Here is an 18,134-nt window from a genome sequence, read left to right as displayed (position 1 = left end):
CTGATCTCCTCAAAAGTGGCAGTCATATTATTACAGTGACAATTACTATTCAAAATTTATTCTATAACCTGACATACACTGGTGTCCTACCTATATGAATTCTATGCTTCTCCTACATATGTTCACAGAGCAACAAAATAAAAAAAAAGATCCTAGGCAGAAATTATAGTTACTCTTACCAGTACTGAGCAAGTAGCTAGCTAGTACTATAAAGTTAAATAAAGTTCAAAGATTGAGGTTTTAAAGGTTCTCTTACTCTCAACTTTATTAATTCAGTTTCCTTATAAAGTATGTTCTTGAGTTGCTTCAAAGGAAAATTCTAGTATTTTAAGAAGTACAGTATGATTGAATGTTCATTCTACTATAGTCCCTAAAAAGGGACTATTTCTCAGTAAATTAGTACTCCTGTTACCAAGGACACTTCATTTCTGGGGAGAAGCAATATTGGATGGAAATAGTGTACCAGAAAGACACCTGACAATGCAGTCTGATAGTTAGGAAAGCTTTAATAGAGCATTAATCCCACTCTGCTATGAAAGATTCTGAGCATGGAAAAAACAAATTTTATCTGAAATTAAATCACTTTTCATCTTGGTTTATTGAAACACCTAGTTACTATTTTAAGGCAGATGAAATGAATACATAATCCGAGTTCCTGGATCTCACTGGGGTATAGCTAGGCCTGTGGTCTCCTATGTACAAACATACACACATTTGGTGGAACTCTATTGACAGAGTACTGGGTCTGAAGTCAGGAAGCCCTGAGTTTCAAATCTGGTCTCAAATATTTTCTGGTCTTGTGACCTTGACTGAATCAGGAGAAAAGGAAGGGAATAAGGATTCCTAGAACACTGATTCTGGGTCAGGTACTGTGTGCCCAACACTTTATTTGATCTCTGGACTTCCCAACAACTCTAAGAGGAATTGTGATCCACCTTTCTCAGTGGAGAAAACTGAGGCAAACAGGTGAAGTGACTTACTCAGGGCCACAACAATGAATAAGTATTGGGGCTGGATTTAAATTCATATCTTTTTTTTTTTACTATGGGACTGGGGCTCTATTCATTGTGTCTCCTAGAAGACTCTGCCTCAGTTACCTCATCTGTAAAATGTCTACCTTCCAAGGAATTGTAAGGATAAAATTTTTGTAAAGTGCTTTGCAAAACTTGGGGTTGTGTGAATCTATGTAAGTAATATTAATACTGAATGTATGTGCTTGTGTATATGTTAAAAATACATACACACGGGCAGCTAGGTGGCACAGCAGATAGAGCACCGGCCCTGGAATCAGCAGTACCTGGGTTCAAATACGGTCTCAGACACTTAATAATTACCTAGCTGTGTGGCCTTGGGCAAGCCACTTTAACCCCATCTGCCTTGCAAAAACAAAAAAAAAACAAAAAACCTAATAAAAAATACATACACACATAACATATATTCATTTAAAAATGCAAGAACATAGGAAGAACTTAGGGAAGGCAAAACACTGCTAATGTTACAGTCAAAAATGAAATAAGCCTGAAATAGAACATTTCATTTGTAAAAGGATTTCCTCCTTTGATCAACATGATCTTAAGATTTCTTGTTGGTTTTTTTTTTTTGCAAGGGAATGGAGTTAAGTGGCTTGCCCAAGGCCACACAGCTAGGTAATTATTAACTGACTGAGGCCAAATTTGAACTCTGGTACTCCTGACTCCAGGGCCGGTGCTCTATCCGCTATGTCACCTAGCTGGCCCCCCCATCTTAGATTTCTAAATGAAGTTCCTGTTCCTGTTGTCTCTGTGAGCCTAACCTTTGTTGGATCAGTCAGTCATCTCAGAGGTGGATTATTTAACACACTCTACGAGGATTACACACCAAATAAGGTTAACAGGAAAAAGAAGCCACACAAATTTCCAGGTCGGTATATCTAAGGAGTCAGGCCTTTGTTATTTCCTTTTCTTGACATGAAAAAAGTAAAGAAGGTCACATTTTCTTAAATAACTAACAAACTGCCCTGAAGTCCAGAATTACAAAAGTTCATTATATGTTGCTTATATTTGTTGGCAAAAATGGTGTGAGATAGACTCACTCCCACTAATAGTCCTACAGACAGACAACATTTGGAGTAGCATGCTCAGTTCTTGACCCAAAAGCCCTCAGAGGACCATCTACTCCAACACTTTCATTTTACAAAATGATAAGCTGGAGAGGATCCAAAGGACAATCAGGATGTTGAAGAGCTGTCAGTTCATGTCATAAGAGGATAAGTTGAAAGAACTAGGGCTGTTTAGCCAAGATAAAAGATGACTGAGGATGGGGATGGGAACAGGAACAAACAGAAGATGATTGCTGTTTTCAAGCATCTGAAGGACTGTCATGTTGAAGAGGGATTAGATTTGTTGTATTTGGCTCTAGAAAGCAGAACTAGGAACACAAGGTTGAAGTTGTGAAGTAGCAACTTTAAGCTTAATATAAAGAAAAACCTAACAATTAGTCTGATATAAAATAGAATAGGCTACAGTGTGTTTCACTGAAGATATTCAAGCAAAGGCTGGATAAATTACTTATCAAATATATTGTATTAGTGATGTTTTAATGTGGTTACCAAAGTCCTTTCCAATTTTGGATACTGCAATTGTATAGCACTATCTTTATCTAGAAAAATGTCATTCATAATAAGTAAGGTGTTATAAATGCACAAAAAAATTTCCTGCAGTTTTTTTTGTTATAGCAGATATAACTAAGAGCTAAGGGAATACCTATCATATGGGAAATGACTGAACACATTATGATACATAAAATGTATGAGAATATTATTGTACTATAAGAAATTACAAAGTAATGATTTACAGAGAAACCTGGGAAGATTTGCTGAACTGCTGCTAAGTGAGCCAAATTAGAATTTATACAATAAGTGTATTTTTATTAATGTATTTAAAAAAAACTTCTAAAGACTTAGGAATTTCCAGGGGAATGATGATGAAGTATGCTATCCCCACATCCTGAGACTGAGGACCAAGTTGCAGACAAGAATTTTTTACATATTTTATAAGAAAAAGTAAGCTATACATGTTGGATTTGGAGTACTCAACACATTTATAATTTCAAGTAAAATCTTTTGGAAATGAGCACTTTTATTTGGTATTTGTTACATTCAGGAGAAAAAAAATAAAGTAAGGTTTAAGGGATAATGCCATTTTGTCCATTCTTAAACTGAATAGACTCAGTTTCCTCACTATAGAAAGGTAACTAATATCAAATATAGATATCTAAGGTTCCTTTAAACTTCAAAACACTGAATTGGTTCCTGCCAATCAGTCAACTTGTCCTGAGAAGATCCTCTGAATATCTATTACACAATGATTCATGCATTGGGCAAGGGGTTGAACTAGATGCCTTCTAAGGTCCTTCCAACTTTTATATTTTATGCACAAAATCCAATAAAAGATAACAGAAAAAAAAAGAAATTTCTGTCCTTGAAGAACTTAAAAGGTTAGCTGGAAAAACAACACAAACACACCAAATAATTCACAAAGGTCATACAGGTTTTATTCTTTTTTATATTAAAGCTTAGATTCCTTAAATTTTATATGAAGTTTTTATATGCTTAGTCAATTTAATTAATAGTGCCAACAGCACTAAAGAAAAGCCACAGAAAATTTAGTTGAACCATTTGAGTGTTAGGCACCTAAAAAATTTTTTTTAAGCACTGCTTTATTTTTAGGTAATTTAAGCATGAAAATTCCTTTTCCCCTTAATTCAGCCACTACAGGAAAACTATTTCTCCCCATTTTGAGTGCTTAAGTCTTTTACAAATCTGGGCTTAATATGTGACATGGGAAACAAAGGACAAACATTTAAACTTCAGGCGAGGCCAACTGAGAAATAAATACATTATGCTTTAGAGTTTAGTTTTGCTTCTAACAATTACACAAATACAATTCAGATTTAAATTTAAAATTTTTTGGATGAAAATATAAAAAATTACAGTGCCTAATAATGATAACATAATAAACACAAATATTGTTTCAAATGATTTCATAATAAATGATAAAAATAATAAATAATAAAATGGCAAGATTATCCCCATCTCATTATTCACACACAATCTTAATTTATGACCTCATTACCTCTCTCCTGGACTAATATAATAGACATCTATTTTATCTCCCCTCCTTAAGAACCCATTCCAATTAATTTTTCATACATTGGCCAAAGTGATTTCCCTAAAGGGCAGGTCCTACAAAGCCATTCCATCCCTACCCTCCCACTCCTGGGGGGTAGGGGGCAAATTCCACTGGCTCCTTATTGTCTAAAGGATCAAATATTATTTTCTCTGCTTACAAATGGGCGACTACCTTTTACACAACTCTCCTCCACACTGCATAAAATAGTTAATACTAGCCTTGTTATTGCTCTTTAGCACCTTTGCCTAGATTGATCTCTTTCCACTTCATAGTTTTTCTTCAAGACTCAACTTTGAAAGAGGCCTTCCCCATAAAGGTTAGTTTGGGTCTTCTTTGTATGTATTATGCATTATGTCTACATTTAAATGATGTTTTCCCCCTTAGAAGGTTAAGTTTCTATCCCCCACTCTTAACATTACATCTGGCAACAATAGATACTAAATAAATGCTTGACTGATTAAAATTGGTAAGTAGAACCTTCTTCTCTCTTAAAAAGCCAAGCCAAATAAACACCAAAAAAAGACACCACAACTGAAATCAAATCTTCCAAACTACCATTAACCTGAATCAACTCATATTTAAGCTGTTTCTAGAGAGATATGCTGAGCATATAAACTAGGTGACAAATTAGAAGCAGCTTCTAGAACACAGCTTTGATACCAGAGCTCCAGATCTGACCCAAGTCAGCAATGATTAAATAAACATAATCTAGGTTTTACGAAGCAGAATTATTTGCTCTATAAATTCAGGGTAACTTGAAGGACATGCTACCAACGTTGTATTTTCAAATATGGATTACCTTCCCAAGAATCACATTAGTCCTTTGCTTGGCTCTCTCCCATGATTAATTTTTTTTTCTTTTTGGTTTTTGCGAGACAATGGGATTAAATGATTTGCCCAAGGTCACACAGCTATTTAAGTATTAAGGGTCTGAGGCTGGATTTGAACTTCAGTTCTCCTGACTCCAGGACCAGTGCTCTATCCACTGCTACCCCTCCTTGCTTAGAATTTGTTGCCTTTTTCACCACTGCTTAAGTTTCCTTCATTTCCTTCAAGACTCAGTTCAAATCCTAAATTTGTAGGAGGCCCTTCACAGTTTCCACAACTACTTTCACCAACAGACAGCTTGCTCTCTTATATTTACTTCATCACTGTCTCCAGAAACTCATCTTTCAAGAAGAGGGAATCAACTCTTAAAACTCATACCCACTAAGTACTTTGTCCTCCCAAGTGTTTGAGTGGTTGGGGTGGAGAGAAGAAAGCAGAAAGAACCTTCCACACACTCCAATTAAGGAGGGGGGGCTAGAGGTCAACCAAGCAGGCAGAACTTCAATATGCCTTTGAGTCAGGCACCATTTCTTCTCTCTTTTAGCTTCTAAGTACAGTCTTCCACCATTAGATAGTTAGTACCAGGAGGGGAAGGGACACTCCAACGTCTAGCATAGAGCCTGGTCACATATAAGGCGCTTAATAAATGGTAGTGGTTTTGTTTTAGTTCTTTTCAGTCATTTCAACTCTTCATGATGATACTAGAACAATCATTTTACCAGTGAGGAAACTGAGGCAAACAGGGTGAAGTGACTTGCCCGAGATCATAGTAAGTCACAGTAAGTTTCTACAGTTAGATTTGCACTGGGAAGGTGGATTTTTCTGATTTCTGATGTTCTGTCCATTGCTGCTAGGTACTTACAGTTTAACAGATTTTTATTGACTAATCCTTCATCTTCACCACTCAAATATATCTGCTAGAGATATAGTTATCTTCCTGATCGTCCCCACCAGTATAAAGTATGCTCCCTGAAGGCAGGAGCTATATTTTTTTGCCCTTCTATTTCCAGGCACAGTGCCTGACCCCTATTAAGACAATTAAAGTCCATAAGTTTCTCAAGCTACACTCCTGCTAAACAGAACTGATTTCTTTAGACAGTACTCAGTCTTCACTTCAAAGTCAATGGGTAATTCCCCCTATGTTAATTACAAACTCCGAAGACAAATGATTAGAATTTAACTTCATTCTGGGTTGTCAATAGGCCAGCAATGATTAAGGAACATATGAGCTAATTAGCTGATTAATGTACCTATTCAGAAACTAATATTTCAGAGCAGTTTTAGTAAACCTACAAACTTCTGAATGGATTTTTATCCTCCTTAATGTGAAAAGACCCTTTTCACAGTGAGGCAAAAAGTTAGTAGAGCTGGTAAACCAATGTCTTCCTAATAATTGATCAAAGCTGTGTTGACAGGCTTCAGTTGCTGTCTATTTAAGTCTTCTTGGCTTCAGCCTAAGAGAGCCTTAAATAGAGAGACTTAAGTCTTCAAGTCTGGTCTATACACTCACTAACTTAGCTTTCATTTAGCAAAGCCAACACGTCCCTAAGACCACACCCTCTCCTAAATTCTCTAGTTACCTAGGATGAGACAACAGAAATAAAGAGAACCCCAGGCTTTACTAAGGAGGAAAGAAAAGGACAATTTTTTTTTTACTTTACATTAGGAAAATTGGGAGTTCCTTGAATGGAAGGCAAGGAATACCATGAAAGCCAAAAAATCCCCAAAATAATACATCAATCTTAAGTTTCTATATGGATAAATGAGTCAAAGTATCCAGCTACATTTAACCAAGAGTTAGATATGATTTTGGGACAGGTATTCTGAGGTGAGATTTAAGAGAATAGATAAAGGACTTAAGTCTATTGGTTTATGATCTGAAGCAAAGTTCTCTCTCTGCTATAGTTCAATTTTTCAGACTTTGAAGGGGGAATAGGAAAGAAGGAAGGTATTCATATATTTAGAGATTCAACTGTCTGCAGTACAAGGTCAAATAATCATCTCTTCTTGATCCTAAAGTATCTCAAAGATAAAACAATTTTCTTTCTTTCATTTTTAAAAATTTCAATTTAATTTCAAAGCCCTACCTCCAACTAAGAAGTACAGGTATAATATAAGATAATTTTAACAACCCAAGCAGAGACTGATCTGGCCAAGACTCCTCAATCAATATGAGCAGAATTTCCCCCCAAACTCACCCCTTCTTTAAATTTCCCTAATTTTTATAGCCTTCCAGTTTCTTAAGTTATATAACCTCTATGTGGGGCAGCTAGGTGGTGCAATGGATCGAGCACTGGTCTGGGAGGACCTGAGTTTGAATCCAATCTCAAGACACTGGACACGTAGTAGCTGAGCTGTGTGACCTTGGGCAAGTCACTTAATCCTGATTACTTCGCATCCAGGGCCATCAGTCATCCAGATTCATATCTGACCACTGAACCCAGATGGCTCTGCAGGAAAAAGTGAGGCTGGTGACTTAGCACAGTATCCTCCCCACTCAAATCCGATTCATGTGCTTGCTATGGCATCACCTCCCTGATGTCATGGTCTTCCTCACAAATGAAGGACAAATATCATCAACCTTTATGTCACTGCTGACTTTTCTCTTTTCTCTCATTTAATCCTTTGCTAAGTCTCATTGATTCTACTTTCTCAACATTCCTCACATTTGTCCCCTTCTCTCTAGGTCCTCATTACCTCATTACTGAACTTTTGCTTCCTGCCTTGAAGCTTCAAAATTCTCCTATCTTCCAAAGTGATATTACTAAAGCACAAGTCTGACCAAATTGCTATCAGACTAAGAATGCTCCAAAGGCTTCCTCTTGGCTCTAAAAATAAAACACAAACTCTTCTTGTTTGTAATTAAAAGTCTTATACAATCTGTCTCCAGCCTATCTTTCCAGGTTTATCAATATTCACTATTTCCCTTTATTACATCTGGTTCAAAACAAACCAGCTTTTTTGTTATTCCTCACACATGACAGTATATCTTCATACCTGTACTTTTACATGGGCTGGAATACATGTTCTCAGTATCTCTTAGAATTCTCTAGCTTCTTTTAAAGCTCAAATAAAATGCTTATCTCTTATAGAAGTCATTTTTAGATCCCCACAATAGCTTTGTAAATATTTTGTGTATTTATATGTATACATGTTGTTTCCCTTGATAGGATGGTTAAGTTCCTTGAACGCAGGAGCTATTTCATTTTTGTCTTTGTATCTCAGACCTCTAGCACGGTGTGTGTGACGCATAGTTGGCACTTAATAAATGTTTGAATAAATTTACACAAATTTCAGTTGAGGAGAAGAGGAATGGGAAAAAAATATTTTCCATTCCCTCCTCCCCAAAGTTTTTTGTTCAATTTGTGTTGACAGAAACAGCCTGTAAAGGAAAAGATTGTATAAATACTGAAGACTCTAGATTTATATACAGACATTTGAAAGAACAGAATAATTTCATGAATTGTAGCTTCTTCTTCAAATTAGCTAATCAAATGGAAAACAATCTCCTTGCAGGGTTCTTGTCATCATAATCTGGTAAGACCACTACTGAACCTCACACAGAAACTAAATAAAAAGGACTTTGAAACAGGCTATGTCACTGAAGTGGTCAGTCATTATGGTCTCCTTGAACTAAGTTCAGCCCTGAAAAATGAACTAAAATTATTTGGAAGCATGGTGAGAGAAATTAGTTTCTCAAAAAGATTCAGGTATTCTGTCTACCAATTTGATAGGGTCCCCCCCCCCCATTAAACTAATCCACTAAGATGGTGAATGGCAAAAAGAAGGCAAAGATGTTAAATCAACCTAAAGGGTTGTTTATTGGAAGGTACATTCCTATAAGCTGCACAACAAGGTAAAACAGTGAGGACCAAGGGCTAGGTCAGGAATCAGGAAGACTCTTCTTCCTAAGTTCAAATCTGGTTTCAAACACTTACTGTGTGACTCTGGATAAGTCACTTAACTCCACTTGCATCAGTTTCCTCATCTGTAAAATTAGCTGGAGAAGAAAAATGGCAAATCACTCCAGTCTTTGCCAAGAAAACCCCTAATAGGGTCTGAAGAGGCCTTACTAAAATTACTGAACCAGGGCGGCTAGGTGGCGTAGTAGATAAAGCACCAGCCTTGGAGTACCTGGGTTCAAATCCGGTCTCAGACACTTAATAATTACCTAGCTGTGTGGCCTTGGGCAAGCCACTTAACCCCACTGCCTTGCAAATACTAAAAAAGATAAAATAAAATAAAATAAAATAAAATAAAATAAAATGACTGAACCTGACTAAAATGACTGAATAACAAAAATCCAAAAACCAATATGGCAGATGATACTAAATCAAGTGAAATTTCTAATTCTGGAAACAATATTTTGGTAGCCTATTGAAAAAATGAATGAATCATTATAGACAAAGGAGTCAAATGTGGTCTAATGGGAAAAAACATTGATTAGTTTGTCAATCAGGAAAACTGGCTTCTAGACCTATCTATAACACTTCCAGATATTAACCAGGACCATCGGAAATGGCCCTGAATGTGGGGCAATCAGGTTTTAGTGACTTGCCCGAGGTCACATAGCTAGTAAGTGTCAGAGGCTGGATTTGAATTCCTGTCCTCCTGATTTCAAAGCCAATACTCTAATCCACTGCGCCATCTAGCTGCCCTTACTAGCAGCTCTCTCTGGTCTGAGACATAAGTTACTCATCTCTGAAATGTTTAATAAATACTTGCTTGTATGGTTTAATAAATTGTGATATATGTATGTGATGGAACTGTTCTATTAGAAACCAGGAGGGATGGGAATTCAGGGAAGCTTAGAAGAATTTGCATGAACTGATGCTGAGCAAGATGAGCAGAACCAAAAGGACACTGTATACCCTAACAGCAACATGGGGATTAGGGGGAAAATTGTAAAATTCTAAATAAATAATGGACCTGCTCATTTCATCAGTGCAACAATCAGGCACAATTTTGGGGTATCTGTGATGGACAATGCCATCTGTATCCAGAGAAAAAACTGGAGTTTGAACAAAGACCAAAGACTATTATTGCACCTTTAATTTTTAAAAAATGCTTTCTTACTGTAATTTTGCTATCTCTCATACTTTATTTTTCTTCCTTAAGGATATGATTTCGCTCTCATCACGTTCAACTTAGATCAATGTATATCATGTAAAAAAATGTAAAGACTAACAGACTGCCTTCTGTGGTGGTGGTGGGGAAAATTGTAAAATTCTAAATAAATAAATCAATAATTTTTTTTAAAAGAAAAATACTGGTTCAGTTAACAGCACTCTTAAACTGAAGTCAGAAAGAATGGGGTTCAAATCCTGTCTCTTATAGTATCCTCCAAGGTTAATTTCCATTTAAACTAAGTATCTTGCATCTAAATTGTTTGCATGGGAGCATCTAGGTGGCCCAGTGGATAGAATTCTAGCCCTGGAGTTAAGAGGACCTGAGTTCAAATCTTGATGCAGAAACTTAATAATTACCTGATTATGTGACCTTGGGCAAGTCACTTAACATACCCCCCATTTGCTTTGCAAAAGAAACAGCAAAAAAAAAAAAATTTGTATGTTGTTTCCTCCATTAGAATATAAACTCTCTGAGGTCAGGGACCTTGCTTTTATCTCCAGGGTTTAGGGAAGTGTCTGACACAAAGTTAGAAGCACTTAATGATTGTTGTCCTTCATTCACATGGAGGACGAAAATGACATTATTATGTTAGAGACAAGGTTCAGTGTTTCTGACTGCCTGATTAGACAAATACCAGTTCAAAAGGTTCTACCACAGGTGGGCACAAACAATTCAAATTAACATTTGCAGTGGAGATAGTTCTAAATTTTCACATCTCATGTTTCTTTTGAGCTACTAAAATTCTGTTTTGTTCAGAGAACACAGTGCCTTCTTTGATGCTAGCACACCATACTGGATTGTCCTGTGCCAGTGTCTCCTATGTCACCTTGAAAGTGTCCTTGTAACACTTCTTCTGAACTCTGTATGAGCACTTGCCTTGTGTGAGTTCTCTGTAAAAATGTCTTTTAGGCAAACATATTTGACATTTGAATAACGTAGCTAATCCAGAATTGCGCTCTCTGTAGTAGAGTTTGAATGTCTGGCAGTTCAGCTTGAGAGAGGACCTCAGTGTCCTTTCCTTATCCTGCCAGGGGATCTTCAGAATCTTCCTAAGACAATTCAAATGGAAGTGATTGACTTTCTTGGCACAACTCACAGACTGTCCAGATTTTACAGGTATACCACAATGAGGTCTGTAAATAGTTTTGTAGACCTTCAGTTTAGTAGTCAATCATATAAATCTCCTCTTCTACATTTTTTTTTGAAGCTCCCAAACACTGACCTAATTCTGGCAATGCGTGTGTCAGTCTCATCCACTGTGTGTATATCCCTGGAAAGTATACTGCCAATATAACTGAACTTATCCATAGCATTAAAAAATTTTCTACTTGTTATAACTGATGGTTCTACATATGGATGGTGTGGTGCTAGTTGATGAACATTTTTTGGGGGGTGTTATTAGGCCCAAATTAGTACAAGTAGCAAAGAACTGATTCACACTCTTATATCTCAGCTTCAGAGGCTGCACTGAGTGTATATTCATCTGTGAACAAAAAAAAAAATCACAAACAACTATCCATCCACTTTAGTCTTGACTTGCAGCCTTTTCAAGTTAAATAATTTACTGTCAGTGGTAGCTGGCCTCGATGCTGTTCTTATCCTCAATGAAGGATGTCCAACAACATGGCTGAAAATATCACACTTAAAAAGCACGGGAGGAAAAGCCTGCTTCACTTCACTGGTGACTAGGAAAGCACCAGAGCAATGTCCAATAGCCAGAACACATGTAAGTGTGAAATTGACACCCAATACTGATGAACTTCTCTAGCAATCAAATTAATAAATGTTTCTTTTTTTGTTTTTTTCTGAAAGGCAATGGGATTAAGTGACTTGCTCAAGGTCACACAAATAAGTAATTATTAAGTGTTTGAGGCTGGATTAGATCTTCCTGAATCAGAGGCTCTATGCACTGCACCACTTTGCTTTCTCTTAACTAGACTAACTCTCATTACCTTAGACAACTCTAGAACAAAATTCAGAGCAGACACTGAAGGAAGGAGCTTCCTTATTTATGGAGGTCAATATCATTATGTATACTGGTTGTTCTAGAGGATTATCACTTCTTGTGTGAGAGTTTGCTAAGCCCTTTCCATCCAAGTGTCTACTTGATTCACCCAATCCTAGCCTGTGGCTCTAGGAGCTTGGTCAGATATCCAAGATGTCAATGTTATAAACTGCATCCTGAGCCATCTTCAGTCATCTTGACTTTTCCTGCACTTTTCCTGCCAATGGACTTCAATGACTCAGGAAGCAAGAGTGAGGCTGATGATTTTTGCAACTTTGTCTCACTTAAATCTAATTCTTTTTTTTTGAGGTGAGTTAACTTTATTTTTTAAAAATATACAGAGGTGACAATGTGCAAACATCAAATTAAGCAGGACCAGTTAAAATAGTATGAACCTCATTTATAAAAACAGCATTTCTTAATTTGCAAAGTGAAAACTGCAAAAAAAAAGCAGTGTTTTATATCAGAACTGTCATTAACTTTGAAAGCAAGTTTGCTTTTTTTTTCCACGTTCTGCAAGCCCATGAAACGTTGGTTATCCCATCACACCTTACAAAACAGTTCTGATATTTGATCAAATAAAGCTATTATACAAGACATTTACATTAGAAAAAAGAAAAGTGGGGATAGGAAAGCTGGATTGTGTTGTTCCATTTAAAGATAAACTACTCCACAGTTAGGGCATTTTTGCCTTCTCAAAGCAAAACAGCAGATAAGTCCAAAAGGAAGGAAGAGAATGGCCAATAAGATACCTAGGCAGGTGAAAGACTCTTCCAAAACACCAACTCTGCAGGCTGGACATTCTCCAACAACTACTATGGCACTGGAAGGCTGGAACACACCTTGTGGTTGAATATTGTAGGATCCAGGTGTATAGGCAGGCCAACCTGCATCGCCTAAACGGCTGGAGCCCGGGCTGGGCAGGGGTGACCGGGATGGCCCCCGTAGTTGTGGCGCCCATAAGCGTAGTCGCCCTGGCCGGCCTCCACGTTGTAGGCAGGTAGTGGCTCCTGCAGCAGGAGCTTGTTATCCATGGCCGGCTGAGGGGCAGGGGCGGGAGCGACCAAGGGCCGGGGCGGCCGCCAGAACCCGGAGGGGCGGCAGTGCAGGCTTCCTCCTCCTCCTCCTCCTCCTCCGGGGTTCGAGCCTCCCAACTTCGCAGCAGCCCCGGGAAAGCCCGGGCGCCACTGCCCCCGCCCCCTGCCCGCAACCCACTTAAATCTAATTCACTCAACTAGTCAAGACATCATCCATGATTCCACTTTTTCAAAATTTAAAATAAAGAACAAAAGAACAGTATCAATAAAACCACAATAATAATCCCTCTCTGGAGGCTGAGCCCTACCTGATCTAAAATTATATTATAAAGCATCAGTCATCAAAACTGTTTGGTATTGGCTAATAAACAGAGTGGTGGACCAGTGGCATAGACGAGGTGCAAAAGCAGGAGATGATTATAGTAATCTGCTGGTTGATAAACCCAAAGAGTCCAACCATTGGGATAAAAACTCCCTCTTTGATAAAGACTGCTGGGATAATTGGAAGTCAGTATGGAAGAAACTTAGATTAGACCAATACCTCACACCTTTTACCAAGATAAGATCCAAATGGTTACAGAATTTAGACATAAAAAACAAAACTATAAGCAAATTAGAAGATCAAGGACTAGTCTACCTCTCAGATCTATGGAAAGGGGAGCAGTTTATGAATAAGGAAGATTTGGAGAACATCACCAAAAACCAATTAGATGATTTAGATTACATTAAATTAAAAAGCTTTTGCGAAGCCAAAACGGTGACAAGAGTGGATGGTGTCTTAGGCACTCTCTCATAAATCTTCGAAACTAAGGACTCTAAATTTTCGAGAGACAGAACCCACAGAGGGACCCTGGGAGGCAGTTCTCCTACTCAAAGTAACCGGGAAAAGAGAAGAAAAGCTCTGCTTCCCCGGGGTCGGAGGGGCGGCCCCCAGAGCTTAAGAACTTCAGCCTCCTGGAGGCAGCCCCAGGGCACTGGGAGCCGAGGCTCACAGCAACGGGGGAGTTTCCTGAGCTATGCCCTGGGGAGCACCGGACACAAAGTGGGGGAACAGCGGGGGACCTCTGCCAGAGCGAGCATGTGAAGCCCAGCCCTCAGGGCACACAGAGAGCAGCATGGCCACCTCAGCCCAGATCCAGGAACAGAAGCAGGCAGAACCTGTAATCAGGAGCCCCCAGGGCATGAGCCCATTGAACCTAGGGAGGGGAGTGAAGACTGACTGCAGAGCTCTGTCCTCTGCCCCTGGAACAGGACTCTGGGGTGCTGACCACATTCAGATACTGATCGCAGTTTAGACCCCCCCACACACACCTCAGCCCCATGGAAGAGGGGGGCGCATATGGTCATTCACAGACCAGGAGGGAGGACAGAGCCTCACACACTGAGATCCTTGTGGGAGTGTCCCAAAAGCTCGGGAAGCACCCCAAAACAGGCTTAGGCTGGGAAAATAAGCAAGCAGAGAAAAAAGAGGAACACCATTGAGAAATACATTATCTATGATCCCAAGAAGGATAAAAATACTCAGTCTGAAGATGAGGAAGCACAAGCTCCTGCATCTAAAGACTTCAAGAAAAACAGAAATTGGGCTCAGGCTATGACAAAAAACACTTTGAAAATCAAATGAGGGAGTTAAAAGAAAAACTGGGAAAAGAAATGACAGAGATGCAGGAAAAACATGAAAATGAAGTCAGCAGCTTAGTCAAGGAAATCCAAAAAAATGCTGAAGAAAATAGCATGCTAAAAACCAGCTTAGGTCAAATGGATAAAACAGTTCAAAAAGTTACAGAGAAGAATGCTTTAAAAAGCAAAATTGGCCAGATGGAAAAAGAGATAAGAAAACTCTCTGAGGAAAACAAATCCTTCAGACAAAGAATAGAAAACTCAGGGAGACTGATGAATTTACAAGAAACCAGGATTCATTACCTCAAAACCCCAAAAATGAAAAACTAGAAGAAAATGTGAAACATCTCCCTGAAAAAACAACTGATATGGAAAACAGACTTAGGAAAGATAATTTAAAAATTATCGGAATACCTGAAAGTCATGATCAGGAAAAGAGCCTTGACATCATTTTCAAAGAATTACTACAGGAAAATTGCCCTGATATCCTAGAAGCAGAGGGCAAAATAGAAATGGAGAGAATCCACCAATCCCCCCGAGAAAGAGATACCAAAAAAACAACCCCCAGGAATATTATAGCCAAGTTCCAGAACTCGCAAGTCAAAGAGAAAATATTACAAGCAGCCAGAAGGACACAATTCAAATACCATGTAGCTGCAATCAGGATATCACAGGACTTAGTAGCAACTACAATTAAAGTCTTGTAGGGCTTGGAATATAATATTCCGGAAGGCAAAAGAGCTTAGAATGAAACCGAGAATCAACTACCCAGCAAGGCTGAATGTCCTTTTCCAGGGAAAAAGAAGGACTTTCAATGAACCAGGGGAATTTCAAATGTTCCTTTTGGAATGTCCAGAGCTGAACAGAAGGTTTGATCTTCAAATACAGGACTCAGGTGAAGCATAGAGATTGGAGGAGAACAGGAAAAATATGAGGGACTTAATGATGATAAACAGCATGTATACCTGCACAGAAAAATGACACTGATAATACTCATATGAACCTTCTCAATTAACAGAACAGGTAGAAGGAGCTTTTATAGATGAAGCACAGGAGAAAGCTGAATTTGAAGATAAAATATGGTGTAAAAATGGAGTCAAAAGAAAAAAGGGAAATATAAAGGGAGAAAGAAAAAGGAGAGGGGGAATAGGCCAAGATATTTCATATAATAAGATTTTTCTTTGTTACAATGAACTATTGCAATGATATGGAAGGGGAGAAGGCAAGGGGGAATGATGGAATCTTCGCCTCATCAGAGGTGGCTAGGAGAGGAAACAGCATATATACTCAATGGGGTATAGACATCTGGAGTAAGAAGTGGGGGGGAGGCAGGGGGAAGGGGGAGTGATATGAGTGATGGAGGAGAGGATGGACCATGGGGGGAGAGTGGTCAGATATAACACATTTTCTTTTTTTTTACTTCTTGCAAGGGGCTGGGATTGGATGGCCTGTCTGGGACCATAGGGCCAGGTGGATGCTTGGCCTAAAGGGTGGTATGGGGGCTCAGGGCTTCTTGGCCCCAGGACCAGGGATCTGTCTGCTGCGCCACTCAGCTACCCTACAACAGAGTCAGAGTGAAAGGAGAGAGAAAATATAGTACATGGTAGTGGAGAAATACGAAAGGAGGGAGTTGTGATCAGCAATGGCAACCATGGAAAAATATGAACTTTTGCGATGGATTTATCATAAAGAACGTGATCCACCCACACCAGAGTTGTTGGTGTTGGAACAAAGACTGAAGCACATTTTTTATTATTATTATTTTTTTGGGGGGTGCAGGGCAAATGGGGCTGGGTGGCCTGCCTGGAACCACATAGCAGAGTGATCGTTGGGTGTCTGAGGCCGGATTTGGACCCAGGTGCTCCTGGCTCAAGGGCCAATGCTCTGTCCGCCACCCAGCCACTCCTACTATTATTACTATTTTATTTTATTTTGGGTCTTTTTTATTTCCTTTTTTGGTTTTTGCAGGGCAGTGGAGTTGGGGTGGCTTGCGTGCCACAGAGCTGGGTAATTGTTGGGTGTATGGGGCCGGATATGGGCTCGGGTGCTCCTGGCTCCAGGGCTGGTGCTCTGTCCATTGCTCCACCTGGCCATACCTACAATTATTACTATTATTTTTTTTAATTTTAATTTTTTTCTCTCCCCTTTACTTTATTGCTCAAGCAATTTGGGGGGAGGGGGTATTTTGTTTACTCTTAAACAAGAATATTATATTAATGTATAAAAACATTATTTGTACAAAATGAGAATAAATAAATATTAAATATTTTTTTAAAAAAGCTTTTGCACAGATAAAAACCACTGTAATCAAGATCAAAAGAAATGTAGTAAATTGGGAAACAATCTTTACAACTAATGATTCTGACAAGGGACTCATCTAAAATATACAGAGAACTAAGTCATATTTTTAAAACAAAAAGCCATTCCCCAATTGACAAATGGTCAAAGGATATGCAAAGGCAATTTACAGATGAGGAGATCAAAGCAATCCATAGCCATAAGAAAAATTGCTCTAAATCATTAATTATTAGAGAAATGCAAATTAAAGCTTCTCTGAGGTACCACCTCACACCTCTCAGATTGGCCAATATGACCAGGAAGGATAATGATCATTGTTGGAAGAGTTGTGGGAAATCTGGGACACTATTACACTGTTGGTGGAGCTGTGAACTCATCCAACCTTTCTGGAGAGAAATTTGGAACTATGCCCAAAGGGCAACAAAAATGAGCATACCCTTTGATCCAGCAGTATCACTACTGGGTCTATACCCTAAAGAGATTGAGAAAAAGGATATAAAAACATCACTTGTACAAAAATATTTATAGCAGCTCTGTTTGTGGTGGCAAAGAATTGGAAATCAAGTAAATGTCCTTCAATTGGAGAATGGCTTAGCAAACTATGGTATATGTATGTCATGGAACACTATTGTTCTATTAGAAACCAGGAGGGTCGGGATTTCAGGGAAGCCTGGAGGGATTTGCATGAACTGATGCTGAGTGAGAGGAGCAGAACTAGAAAAACACTGTATACCCTAACAGCAACATAGGGGTGATGTTCAACCTTGAAGGACTCACTCATTGCAACAGTGCAACAACCAGGGACAATTTTGGGCTGTCTGCAAAGGAAAGTGCCATCTGTATCCAGATAAAGAGCCGTGGAGTTTGAACAAAGTGCAAGGACTATTACCTTTAATTTAGGAAAAAAACCCCCAACAGATATCTTATTGTTATCTCTTAGACTTTTTGTCTCTTCCTTAAGGATATGATTTCTCTCTCATCATACTCAATTTGGATCAATGTTCAACATGGAAACAAAGCAAAGACAGACAGACTGCTTTCCTTGGG

The 18,134-nt window shown here is 38.7% G+C and overlaps 1 protein-coding gene and 1 pseudogene across 2 annotated transcripts in view; both read right to left on the bottom strand.

Annotated features, from left to right (window-relative positions):
* The window catches only part of UBE2O (ubiquitin conjugating enzyme E2 O), a 100,353-nt gene that overhangs the window by 30,944 nt on the left and 51,275 nt on the right, over positions 1–18,134 (bottom strand). The gene's annotated exons all lie outside the window — the stretch shown is intronic.
* The window catches only part of LOC141514051 (membrane protein BRI3 pseudogene), a 32,539-nt pseudogene extending 14,405 nt beyond the window's left edge, over positions 1–18,134 (bottom strand).

This window comes from Macrotis lagotis, chromosome 2, assembly GCF_037893015.1.
Source record: "Macrotis lagotis isolate mMagLag1 chromosome 2, bilby.v1.9.chrom.fasta, whole genome shotgun sequence".
Lineage (NCBI taxonomy): Eukaryota > Metazoa > Chordata > Mammalia > Peramelemorphia > Peramelidae > Macrotis > Macrotis lagotis.
Note: the sequence above shows the minus strand (reverse complement) of the source record. Positions and strands in the feature narration are given on the sequence as shown.